At 37.6% G+C, this 12,106-nt stretch overlaps 1 protein-coding gene across 12 annotated transcripts in view; it reads left to right on the forward strand.

Annotated features, from left to right (window-relative positions):
* The window catches only part of EIF4G3 (eukaryotic translation initiation factor 4 gamma 3), a 330,614-nt gene that overhangs the window by 166,176 nt on the left and 152,332 nt on the right, over nt 1-12,106 (forward strand). The gene's annotated exons all lie outside the window — the stretch shown is intronic.

Genomic DNA, 12,106 nt, shown 5'->3' on the forward strand with positions numbered 1-12,106 from the left:
TGTGTGTGTGTGTGTTGTGTGTGTGTGTGTGTGTGTGTTTAGGATAAATGTAAGCATAGGGAAATAAAGTAAGTCTTTCAATATTTTCATAGCAAGAAGAGGTTCGCCTTTTTTTTTTTTTTTAAGATTTTATTTATTAATGAGAGACACACACACAGAGAGGCAGAGACACAGGAAGAGGGAGAAGCAGGCTCCATGCAGGGAGCCTGATGCGGTACTCGATCACGCCCTGGGCCGAAGGCAGCACTAACCCGCTGAGCCATCTGGGCTGCCCGAGGATCACTTTTAACTTTAGTATTAGTCTAGCTGTTTCCAAATGTTTTGATTCAGTACCTCTTTATACTCTTAAATAACCCTGGGGTTCTAAGTGGTTTTTTTCATGTTATATCTATTAGTATTTGCTATATGAGGAGGTCAGACTGAGGAATTTAAAAATACTTATTTTAAAGTAAAAATTAAGTTTTTTGTACACATCTATTTTTATGTAAAAATATTTTCCAAAACAAAATATTGTTGAGAAGAATTGTATTGTTTACAGTTTTGCAGTATAGAAGTTAGGTGGAGGAATCTCATATCTGTTTCTTCACTCAACTTGTTGCAATATATTATTTCAACTGAAGTCTATGAAGAAAATGCAGTCTTACACAGGTGTGTAATTGGGAAAGGGAGACATATTTTATACAATCTTTTGCAAAAAATTGTGGTAATTCTTTAAAACTCTGTCACATTCAATAAGTGGTCATTTCTTAAACATCAGTTGCATTGTGGAATTTGAATCCATATTAGTTAACTTTTGGTACTCTAGTATGTTAAAATCTGGTGTGTTGCACTTGAATTAATGATTTACTAGATTTGATTTTTTTTTTAATTTATGATAGTCACAGAGAGAGAGAGAGAGAGAGAGGCAGAGACACGGGCAGAGGGAGAAGCAGGCTCCATGCACCGGGAGCCCGATGTGGGATTTGATCCCAGGTCTCCAGGATCACACCCTGGGCCAAAGGCAGGCGCTAAACCACTGCACCACCCAGGGATCCCACTATATTTGATTTTATAACATCACACATGTCATTCAAAAAATACTGCTTCACTGAGATACACACAAAATTTATTTTTAAAGATTTATTTTTATTTATTAAGAGCGCGAGCACGAATAGGAGGGAGTTGCAGAGGGAGAGTGACAGACTGCTTGCTGAGAAGGAAACCCATAGGACTGAATCCGAGGACCCTGATATCATGACCTGAGCCGAAGTTGGACACTTAACCGACTGAACCACCCAGGCGCTTTATACACAAAGCTTTTTATTACATAGTATAAAAAAAAAAAATCACATTCTTAATCAGAAAAGTCTAAGTATTGGGGCAGTGCAGTGCCAAGCTCATGGCGACAGATACGTATTTTCAACACTCTAAGTTTTATTTGAAAGCTTTAATTTAAAAGTAAAAGTAAAAAAAATTTTTTTAAAAGACTTTATTTACTTATTCATGAGAGACACGGGGGGGGGGGGGGGGGGCGGGGGGCGGGCAGAGACACAGGCAGAGAGGGAGAAGCAGCCTCCACGCAGGGAGCCCGACACAGGACTCGGTCTTGGGTCTCCAGGATCACGCCCTGGGAGGAAGACGGCGCTAAACTGCTAAGCCACTGGGGCTGCCTGAAAGCTTTAATTTTATTATTGGTAACACATACTTTTCTTTTTCCTTGACATAACAGTCTTATTTTATTCACTTTTACTAAGATATCTGCCATGTACCAAAGTCTTCATAAGCATTGTTCGTCTGTTATTTATTCTTTCAAATAAAATGATTTTGCATGAAAAGAGCATGTAGTTCAGGTTGTGACTCAAGTGGTGGCATAAATGCTATTTCTCAGTACAACCGTCTTACTCCAATATACTCATGAAGTGCTCAATTGATCTTCTCTTATTTGGTCACACCAAGTATTAAAAAGATGCGTGCTAAAGGTTTCTTACTATGTGGTTCCAGTTTTATAATGTTATATGTATATGACCAAATCATAGAGATGAGAATAGATTTGTGGTTGCCATGGGTTAAGTGCATGAAAGCTGGAAGGAGGAAGGAAAGGTGACTATGGCTGTGATAGGGTGGTCAAAGGGCTTGTGAAGAACCTTTTCTATATTGTGTCTGTAGTAGTGGTGACAGAAATCTATACATGTGATAAAATTGCCTATAAATAACAAATGTGTATGCATATAAAGATAAATTATAAATAAGACCGATGCGTTGAATCAGTGTCATTTTTCTAGGTTTGTTGTACTGTAGTTACGTTACCATTAGAGAAAACTAGTTGTAAAAAGCATCTGTATGGGAACTCTGCATTATGTTTCAAAATCCATGTGAGTTTTTAATTAATCAAAATAAAAATGAGTAACTTTTACTTTCACATAAATGACATTCTTAAGTACTTTTTTTTTTCCTTTGGAGTACATAGAGTGTGGAAGTGAAGAATACAAAGATTGCCATTTTCTTGATATTATTTAGACATTAGTAGTTTTACCCACCTTGATTTTCTGTCATTAATGCAAGTGTCAGCACAGGCTAATAATATCTTAGCATTAATATAATGAAAATTTTTTTACCTCACAGACCCTCAAATTGAGGTCTCAGGGATGTCCAGACATCTGTAGTCCACACTTTGAGAATCAGTGGCATAAAGCTTTGGCCTTTTTTTTAGCAATGGAAACAAGTAATGGGCTTAAGACTGTGTATGGGTATCTGGTCCTCTCTCTAGTGTCTTATATTGTACTTTTTTGCTCATTGGATATTATTGTACTTCTGTGAAAACAGAGTTATGGACATTTGTAATGATATAAATGGTAGACAGAATGCTAAAACTTTGGAATTAACAGTTTCCTACACCTATACCAAGCAGTATGGTAGCAACTAGTCATAGCTGGTTAGTTAAGATTAAATTCTAAGAGATTAAATGTTTAGAAATAAAATTTAAGTGGAATTAGTGGTTATGGAGTTCTAGCTTTACATGATGAAAAAATCCTATGGATCTTCTGCACAATGTGCATATAGTTAACACTACTATACAATTTTAAAATGGTTGGCTGTAAGTTGCATTATATACGTGTTTTCTACCACAATAAAATATTTTAATTAAAAAAAAGATTATTCATCCTAGAGAGAGAGAGCACACGTATAATCGAGCACAAATGGGGTAGGCAGAGGGAGAAGGAGAGCAAATCTTAAGCCGATTCTATGCTGTGGAGCACCAGGTGGGGTTCAATCTCATGACCTGAGCTGAAAGCAAGAGTCAGACACTTAACTGACTACACCACCCAGGAACCCCTAAAATATTTTAATTTAATAAATTCATTTAAATAAAATAACAGATTCATGTTTTCAGTTGCATTAGTTAGATTTCAACTATTCAATAGTTCCATGTGGCTAAATGCTGCCATTTTGGACATTTTAGGTAGAGAAAATTTACAGCAATTGCAGAAATTTCTATTTACATTGGTTGTGTAGCACTCAAGATGATAGTTCTCAAGAGGTTGAGGTGCTTGAAAGCATTGTGGGTGCCAGCATAGTCAGAGTGCTGGTCTAGACTTTACCTTAAGGTATTATATTTGCCTTTTCTGTACAGATTAAATAAAGTGTCAAACATTTGCTTATGTGGTAGAAGAGTTTCTCACTATAATAGCTAGTAATAATCATGAAGGAATACATGTATATGCACATGCATATACTTATAAAGAAAAAATTTAAAACAGTTAAGAACTTTTATAAATTAATAATAATCTGTTTTAAAAATTATTGCTGTATCTGTAGTCTTTTATTTAGATTTATTTATTTTTTTTTTTTTTTATTTTTATTTATTTATGATAGTTACAGAGAGAGAGAGAGGCAGAGACACAGGCAGAGACACAGGCAGAGGGAGAAGCAGGCTCCATGCACCGGGAGCCTGACGTGGGATTCGATCCCGGGTCTCCAGGATCGCGCCCTGGGCCAAAGGCAGGCACCAAACCGCTGCGCCACCCAGGGATCCCTTTTATTTAGATTTAAAAGGTATTCCCAGCTCTGAATGATAGAAAAAGATTTGCCTGTAGCACCTTTACAGTTTAATATTCTGTATTCCAACATTTTTAATCAACATGCAGTTTTTTGGTACCATGAGTTGAGGGTGTATATTCACCTTTCACCCAAAATTACTCTCCAGTCATCCTAATATATTTTATCAAGTAATTCTGTGTATTCTCTTACTGACTTGAAATGCTACCCATACCTTCTGTATGTACGTGTGCTTTTTTCCAACATTCTTTCTCAGTACCATTCATTATATACCATTACACGTTCCTCTGTATTTTTTTAATGATTGAAAATATTATAGTCTATGGCTGAGGAAATAATTCTTTCATCTATATCTATCTTTTATTGGTTAAATTGTGAAGTTTTTTTTTTTTTCTCTTGATTTTACTCATTTGAGAAAGAGAGCACAAGTAGTGGGAGGGAGAGGGAAAAAAAGAAGCAGACTCCCTGCTGAGCAGGGAGCCCAATGCAGAACTTCATCCCAGGAGCCTGGGATCATGATCTGAGCCCAAGGCAGATGCTTAACCCACTGAATCACCCAGGCACCCTGTGAAATTCTTGAAGGTTGGGATCCCTGGGTGGCGCAGTGGTTTAGCGCCTGCCTTTGGCCCAGGGCGCGATCCTGGAGACCCGGGATCGAATCCCACGTCAGGCTCCCGGTGCATGGAGCCTGCTTCTCCCTCTGCCTGTGTCTCTGCCTCTCTCTCTCTCTCTCTCTCTGTGACTATCATAAATAAATAAAAATTAAAAAAAAAAAAAAGAAATTCTTGAAGGTTAAAAAAAACCCATAACCATAAATCCTTAGCCTCATTTATGTACGTAGGCCACAGCTATCTATATTCTCTTTGTGTTAGATTTCAGTAAATATTGTTGACTTGATTTAATTTTAAAAGATTATATTTATTTATTCATGAGAGACACAGAGAGAGGCAGAGACGTAGGCAGAGGGAGAAACAGGCTCCCTATGGGGAGTCTGATGTGGGACTGGATCCCAGGACCCCGGGATCACGATCTGAGCCAAAGGCAGATGCCAAACCGCTGAGACACCCAGGTGCCCCTTGTTGATTTAATTTTAATTGTGATCATGAGGTTACGTTTTATTATGTGCCAAGAATATTTAGAACTTTGCAAAATACAGAATTCCTAGTGTATTTTCTGGCCGACTTTGTTTTTCCTATCATAGGAAGAGGATAGAGGTTATTTTCATTTTGGATTTATTATTAAAGTAATCAATTCTTTTGATCCTTGAATAAGGAAAAACTTGTAATACAGAATCGTGTAAAATAAAACCACAAGTTGTATCCTATATTTTTCATTTCCCATTCTTCTAAAGTAGCTGATGCTGTTTGCTTAGCAAACTTAACGTTTGCTCAGGAAGACATCTTATATAAATTTATAAATATATTACATTTTATGTATCAAAAAATCTACACAAGTAGCGTTCATTTATATTCTCTCACTGACTGACTATAGTATATTTTCACCTCTTCCTAGAAAAACATGGAAATTTATCATGTTCCCCTCCTCCCCCCTTTTTTGGCCTTAGGTATATTTTTGTTCCTTAAAATGGATTTGTGTGTCAAACAGATAAGCTTATTTAAAAGGTGATCAGGGGGATCCCTGGGTGGCGCAGTGGTTTAGCGCCTGCCTTTGGCCCAGGGCGCAATCCTGGAGACCCGGGATCGAATCCCACATCGGGCTCCCGGTGCATGGAGCCTGCTTCTCCCTCTGCCTATGTCTCTGCCTCTCTCTCTCTGTGACTATCATAAAAATAAATAAAAATAAATAAATAAATAAAAGGTGATCAGGATATGAAAACACTAATTCAAAAGGATATTTGCAGCATTATTTACAATAGCCAAATTATGGAAGAAGCAGCCCAATGTCCATTGATAAATGAATGGGTAATGAAGATACGGTAGAATGGAATAGTATTCAGCCATAAGAAGAATGAATTTTTTTTTTTAAAGAATGGAATCTTGCCATTTGTAACAACATGAATGGATCTAGAAGGTGTTTTTTTGTTTTTTGTTTGATCTAGAAGGTTTAATGCTAAGTGGAATAAGACATACCATGTGATTTCACTCGTGTAATTTAGGAAACAAAACACAACAAAGGAAAAAGAACAGATTCTTAAGTATAGAGAACAAACATATGGTTACCAGAGGGGAGGTGGGTGGAGGGTGAGTGAAATAGAGGAAGGGGATGAAGAGTACACTTAGCATTTTTTTCTTTTCTTTCCTTTTCTTTTTTTTTTTAAAGATTTTATTTGAAAGAATGTACCCAAGTGTGCGTGTGAGTGGGAGGGAGGAACAGAGGGAGAGGGACTAGCATACTCCCTGCTAAGCAAGAAGACTGAGATGGGCTCAATCCCAGGACCCCAAGATCATGACCTGAGCCAAAGGCAGACGCTTAACTGAGTGAGACACCCAGATGCCCCATATACTTACCTTGATGAGCAGTGAGTAATATATAGAATTATTTGATAACTGTATTTTATACTTGAAACTAGTGTAACACTGTGTGTTAACTATACTGGAATAAAAAAAATTTTTTTAAGGTTTTATTTATTCATGAGAGACACACAGAGAGAGAGGCAGAGACACAGGCAGAGGGAGAAAGAAGGTTTCATGCAGGGAACCTAATGTGGGACTCGATCCAGGGTCTCAAGGATCACACCCTGGGCTGAAGGCGGCGCTAAACCACTGAGCCACCCAGGCTGCCCTAAAAATTGTTTTTAAATGAAATTTGGTAGGTATTATCTAACAGCCCTTCGTAAAGTTGTGGCAACTTAATTTTTTTCTTTTTTCTTCATAATTATTTGAGAGAGAGCAAGCATGGGAATGGCAGAGGGAGAAGGAGAGAGAGAATCTTAAGCCAACTTCATGCTGAGCATGGAGCCCCACATGGGGTTTGTTCCCATGACTCTGAGATCACAACCTGAGCCAAAACCAAGAGTTGATCTCCCAACCAACCATGCCACACCTAGGTGCCCTGCAACATAACTTTTCATTCAGATTTGCATGTGTATGCACACAGGTTCACAATATTGAATTTAGTAAATTTTATATATATGTATTTTTTAACACTTTGAACTTTTTTTTAAATTTATTTTTTATTGGTGTTCAATTTACCCAACATACAGAATAACCCCCAGTGCCCGTCACCCATTCACCCCTACCCCCCGCCCTCCTCCCCTTCTACCACCCCTAGTTCGTTTCCCAGAGTTAGCAGTCTTTACGTTCTGTCTCCCTTTCTGATATTTCCCACACATTTCTTCTCCCTTCCCTTATATTGCCTTTCACTATTATTTACATTCCCCAAATGAATGAGAACATATAATGTTTGTCCTTCTCCGATTGACTTACTTCACTCAGCATAATACCCTCCAGTTCCATCCACGTTGAAGCAAATGGCGGGTATTTGTCATTTCTAATAGCTGAGTAATATTCCATTGTATACATAAACCACATCTTCTTTATCCATTCATCTTTCGATGGACACCGAGTCTCCTTCCACAGCTTGGCTATTGTGGCCATTGCTGCTATAAACATTGGGGTGCAGATGTCCCTGCGTTTCATTGCATCTGTATCTTTGGGGTAAATCCCCAACAGTGCAATTGCTGGGTCGTAGGGCAGGTCTATTTTTAACTCATTGAGGAACCTCCACACAGCTTTCCAGAGTGGCTACACCAGTTCACATTCCCACCAACAGTGTAAGAGGGTTCCCTTTTCTCTGCATCCTCTCCAACATTTGTGGTTTCCTACCTTGTTAATTTTCCCCATTCTCAGTGCTGTGAGGTGGTATCTCATTGTGGTTTTGATTTGTATTTCCCTGATGGCAAGTGATGCAGAGCATTTTCTCATGTGCTTGTTGGCCATGTCTATGTCTTCCTCTGTGAGATTTCTTTTCATGTCTTTTGCCCATTTCATGATTGGATTCTTTCTTTGGTGTTGAGTTTAATAAGTTCTTTATAGATCTTGGAAACTAGCCCTTTATCTGATATGTCATTTGCAAATATCTTCTCCCATTCTGTAGGTTGTCTTTGAGTTTTGTTGACTGTATCCTTTGCTGTGCAAAAGCTTCTTATCTTGATGAAGTCCCAATAGTTCATTTTTGCTTTTGTTTCTTTTGCCTTTGTGGATGTATCTTGCAAGAAGTTACTGTGGCTGAGTTCAAAAAGGGTGTTGCCTGAACTTTTTTTTTTTTTTTTAAGATTTTATTTATTTATTCATGAGAGACATACAGAGAGACAGAGAGAGAGGCAAAGACACAGGCAGAGGGGGAAGCAGCTCCGTGCGGGGAGCCCAATGCAGGACTCGATCCCGGGACTCCAGGATCATGCCCTGGGCCAAAGGCAGGCGCTAAACCACTGAGCCACCCAGAGATCCCCCACAATATTGAATTTAGTAATTATGGCAATATTTGTTTCAGGTGAAGAATGAATCTTAAACAGAAGAAATAAAATAACCTTTCATTTCTGAGTTAAAAGTGAAATGCTTTAGAATAGTGCCTAAAAACATGGTAAGAGATGTAAATGTTTTGTTATAATTTTTTAAAAAGGATTTGTTTATCTGTTTTAAAGAGAGAGTGAGCAAGGAGAGAGAGAAATGGAGAGATTCTCCAGCAGATTCCTGCTGAGCACAGAGCCCAACACAGGGCTTAATCCCAGGGCCCTGAGATCATGACCTGAGCCGAAATCAAGAGTCAGATGCTTAATCAACTGAACCATTCAGGCACCCCCCTGTTAAAATTACTTTTGTTGGCCTGAGTCCATTGTATTATATTGTAAAAATTGGAAATCCTTATTGTTTTTCTTCATATATTCATAGTTTTTTTTTATATTCATAGTTTTTAAAAGCCATCATATCTGGACCTAAGATGCTGTGTTAGTGGATTCTGTCTTATAATGGAACGTACCCTCAAATTTTTATCTTTAATTACCCAAATCACTATTTCTTTCTTCTTTTTTTTTTTTAGATTTTATTTATTTATTCATGAGAGACACACAGAGGCAGAGACATAGGCAGAGAGAGAGGCAGGTTCCCTGTGGGGAGCCCAATGTGGGATTTGATCCCAGGACCCCCGGATCACTACCTGAACCACTCAGGTGCCCCCCAATCACTGTTTCTTAAATAGTTATTTTGGACTTAAAGGTTATGTCTGCATCAAAGAAACTGTTTTCGTTGGCTTATCTTTATTGGCATTCTAACAGTTTGTCAATTAACACCATTTGCTTGTTTTTGTTGTTACTCTTGTGTTCTAATTTCTCCAAGTAGATTAAAAGGGCTCAGTGACTTCCCTTCCAAAGGAAGTTTCACTGAAACATAAAAAATGAGAATGCAAGTCTGTAACGCTTATAAAGTTGGCAGTTTAAATAATAATTCATGTATATACATATACTTTGATAAGTAAGTCTTTGTAATATCTTTGAGAAAGTGCAAACAAAACCTCTGATGACTTGGGCAGCCCGGGTGGCTCAGCGGTTTAGCGCCGCCTTCAGCCCAGGGCGTGATCCTTGGGACCTGGGATCGAGTCCATCGTTGGGCTCCCTGCATGGGGCCTGTTTCTCCCTCTGCCTGTGTCTCTGCCTCTCTCTCTCTCTGTGTATGTCTCTCATGAGTAAATAAATAAAATCTTAAAAAAAAAAAAAAAGCCTCTGATGGCTACTGAAATGATACTTTCTTGATTTGTACCTAGTTCTCTATTTATTTGATATTATGAAACATGTCTGTAGAATATTACAGTTCAAATACTTGTAGTATTTTTCATCAAGTATGGTAGTATATTAAGCAAGTTATTCCAGAATGACTTAATAAACTTCATAAATCATGTCATTGCATGTGGAGAGGAGAGAAAAAAACCTAGATGCATCTTTCACAATTGGACTCTTTGTAGCATCGACAAGTACAAGTTATATCATCATCAATATGTTTTAAATAAGGTCAAATATGGCCATTGTGTATATATTTACTATCAACTCTGAAAACAAAAATGATCTACTTTTCCTTTCTGTAGTGCTCTAGCTGTGGGAGGACAAAATTGTCACCTAACTTCTTGAAGGATAGAAAGAACATTTCTGTATGATTTTAGAAGTTATACATCTGAATGTTGTATTTAGTATCTTGATATTCAGAAGCTTACGCTTCAGCCAACATCACTAAATGTTGAGAATAAGGTGTCAAGATTTCCTAAAACCAATGAGCCTTACCATGGAGAATAGACTTTCTTAACATTTGATCTCTTTGTTTAATTTGATAAAGATTGAAATTAGTGCTGTATTTTACACCTATATCAAAATATCATAATCGAATTTGATGAAATACTTTACAGCCAGAGTTGGTAAGAAATCCATTTTCCTCTCTGAAGTTGAAACAGTTAACTTGAATTAGAAAGTTAACTTTAAGTTGAAATAGTCAACCTCCATCCAGCCTTCCAGAGTTTGAGTTTGTGAATACATACTTGTGAAAACTTCATGTTTCAAATAGTACTTTTAAAAATTATCTTTGGTGAGAAATCTGTGAATACTTTTGGGTTGTATTTGAAGCAGTTATCACCTATTTAATAGATGTGAGATACTTGCTGTCCGAATTTTCAGTTTGTGGCCAGATTTATTACACCTACAGTGAAAAGGAATATTAACCTGATATGGAGCCTTATTGTTGGTTATAGAGATGAGTATAAGGTTATCATGTTGAAAGATTGGAAATTATCCTCTGTGTCCAGTATGAAGTTGTTTTGTTTTTTTTTTCCCATTAATTTTGTTTTGTTTTCATCGTTTAAAAGTTTTGATGGGGGATCCCTGGGTGGTTCAGTGTGTTTAGCGCCTGCCTTTGGCCCGGGGCGCAGTCCTGGAGTCCCAGGATCGAGTCTCGCATCGGGCTCCTGGAATGGAGCCTGCTTCTCCCTCTGCCTGTGTCTTTGCCTCTCTCTCTCTCTCTCTCTATCATGAATTTTAAAAAAAAGTTTTGATGAACTTTTTAAACATTCGCTCTAAAGATTTATTTTTTTAATGTACTCTCTGCCCCTGATTTGGTGCTTGAACTCATGTCTCTAATATCAAAAGTCACATGTTCCATCAACTGAGCCAGCCAGTCACCCGTCAGACATTTGCTTTAAATTGTTAATCCCAGCTGAACTATCACTAAATGGTCAACAGATGACAAAAAGTTGTAGAATTTTCTTTTAAGTCAAAATTGGAGTATTTTCTAGAAATACCTTTTACTTAGTTACCTTGGGTAAGATACTTGAATTTTCTTTTTCTTTTTTTTTTTTTTAAGATTCATTTATTTATTTGAGAGGGAGAGAGAGAGAGAAAAGCTAATGAGTGGCTGAAGGGGGTACAGGGAGAGAATCCTAAGCAGACTCAATTTCTTGACCCATGAGATCACAACCTGAGCCAAAATCAAGAGTTGGACACTCTACTATAACTAAGCCACCCAGGTGCCCAACACTCAAATTTTCTGACCTTTGATTTCATTTGTAAAATTAGCACTGTGGTAATTAAAAGGGGATCGTATGGTAATTAATTTTTACATCATTTAATCTTAGCACCTTCCTTATGAGGTAGATTAGTTTTGTTTTTTTTTATATATACATGGGCAAGATAAATTACTTACCCAGGTAAGTGGCAGTTGTTAGGATTTGAAGCCAGATCCTCTGATTCTGTGTCTATGGCTATTGCCAGTATTTCATTTTAAACATGTTACAAGTTTTTTGCTTTTTTATTTTTATTTTTTCTGGAGCAGTAGCATATAGACTATTAGTCTCTAGTATTTAACATGGCTTCATAATGAAAAGCTTATACTTTTGGGAGATTTGGGTGGCTCAGTGATTGTTTGCCTTCAGCGCACAGCATGATCCTGGGGTCCGCGGATCGAGTCCCAAATCGAGCTCCCTAGAGGGAGCCTACTTCTCCCTCTCCCTATGTCTCTGCCTATGTCTCTGCCTGTCTGTGTGTGTCTCATGAATGAATAAATAAAATCTAAAAAAAAAAAAAAGCTTATTCTTTTATTTTCAGAAAACCTATGGTAAGTTAGTACATAATGCTACT

Source organism: Canis lupus, chromosome 2, assembly GCF_011100685.1.
Source record: "Canis lupus familiaris isolate Mischka breed German Shepherd chromosome 2, alternate assembly UU_Cfam_GSD_1.0, whole genome shotgun sequence".
In the NCBI taxonomy this organism is placed as follows: Eukaryota; Metazoa; Chordata; class Mammalia; order Carnivora; family Canidae; genus Canis; species Canis lupus.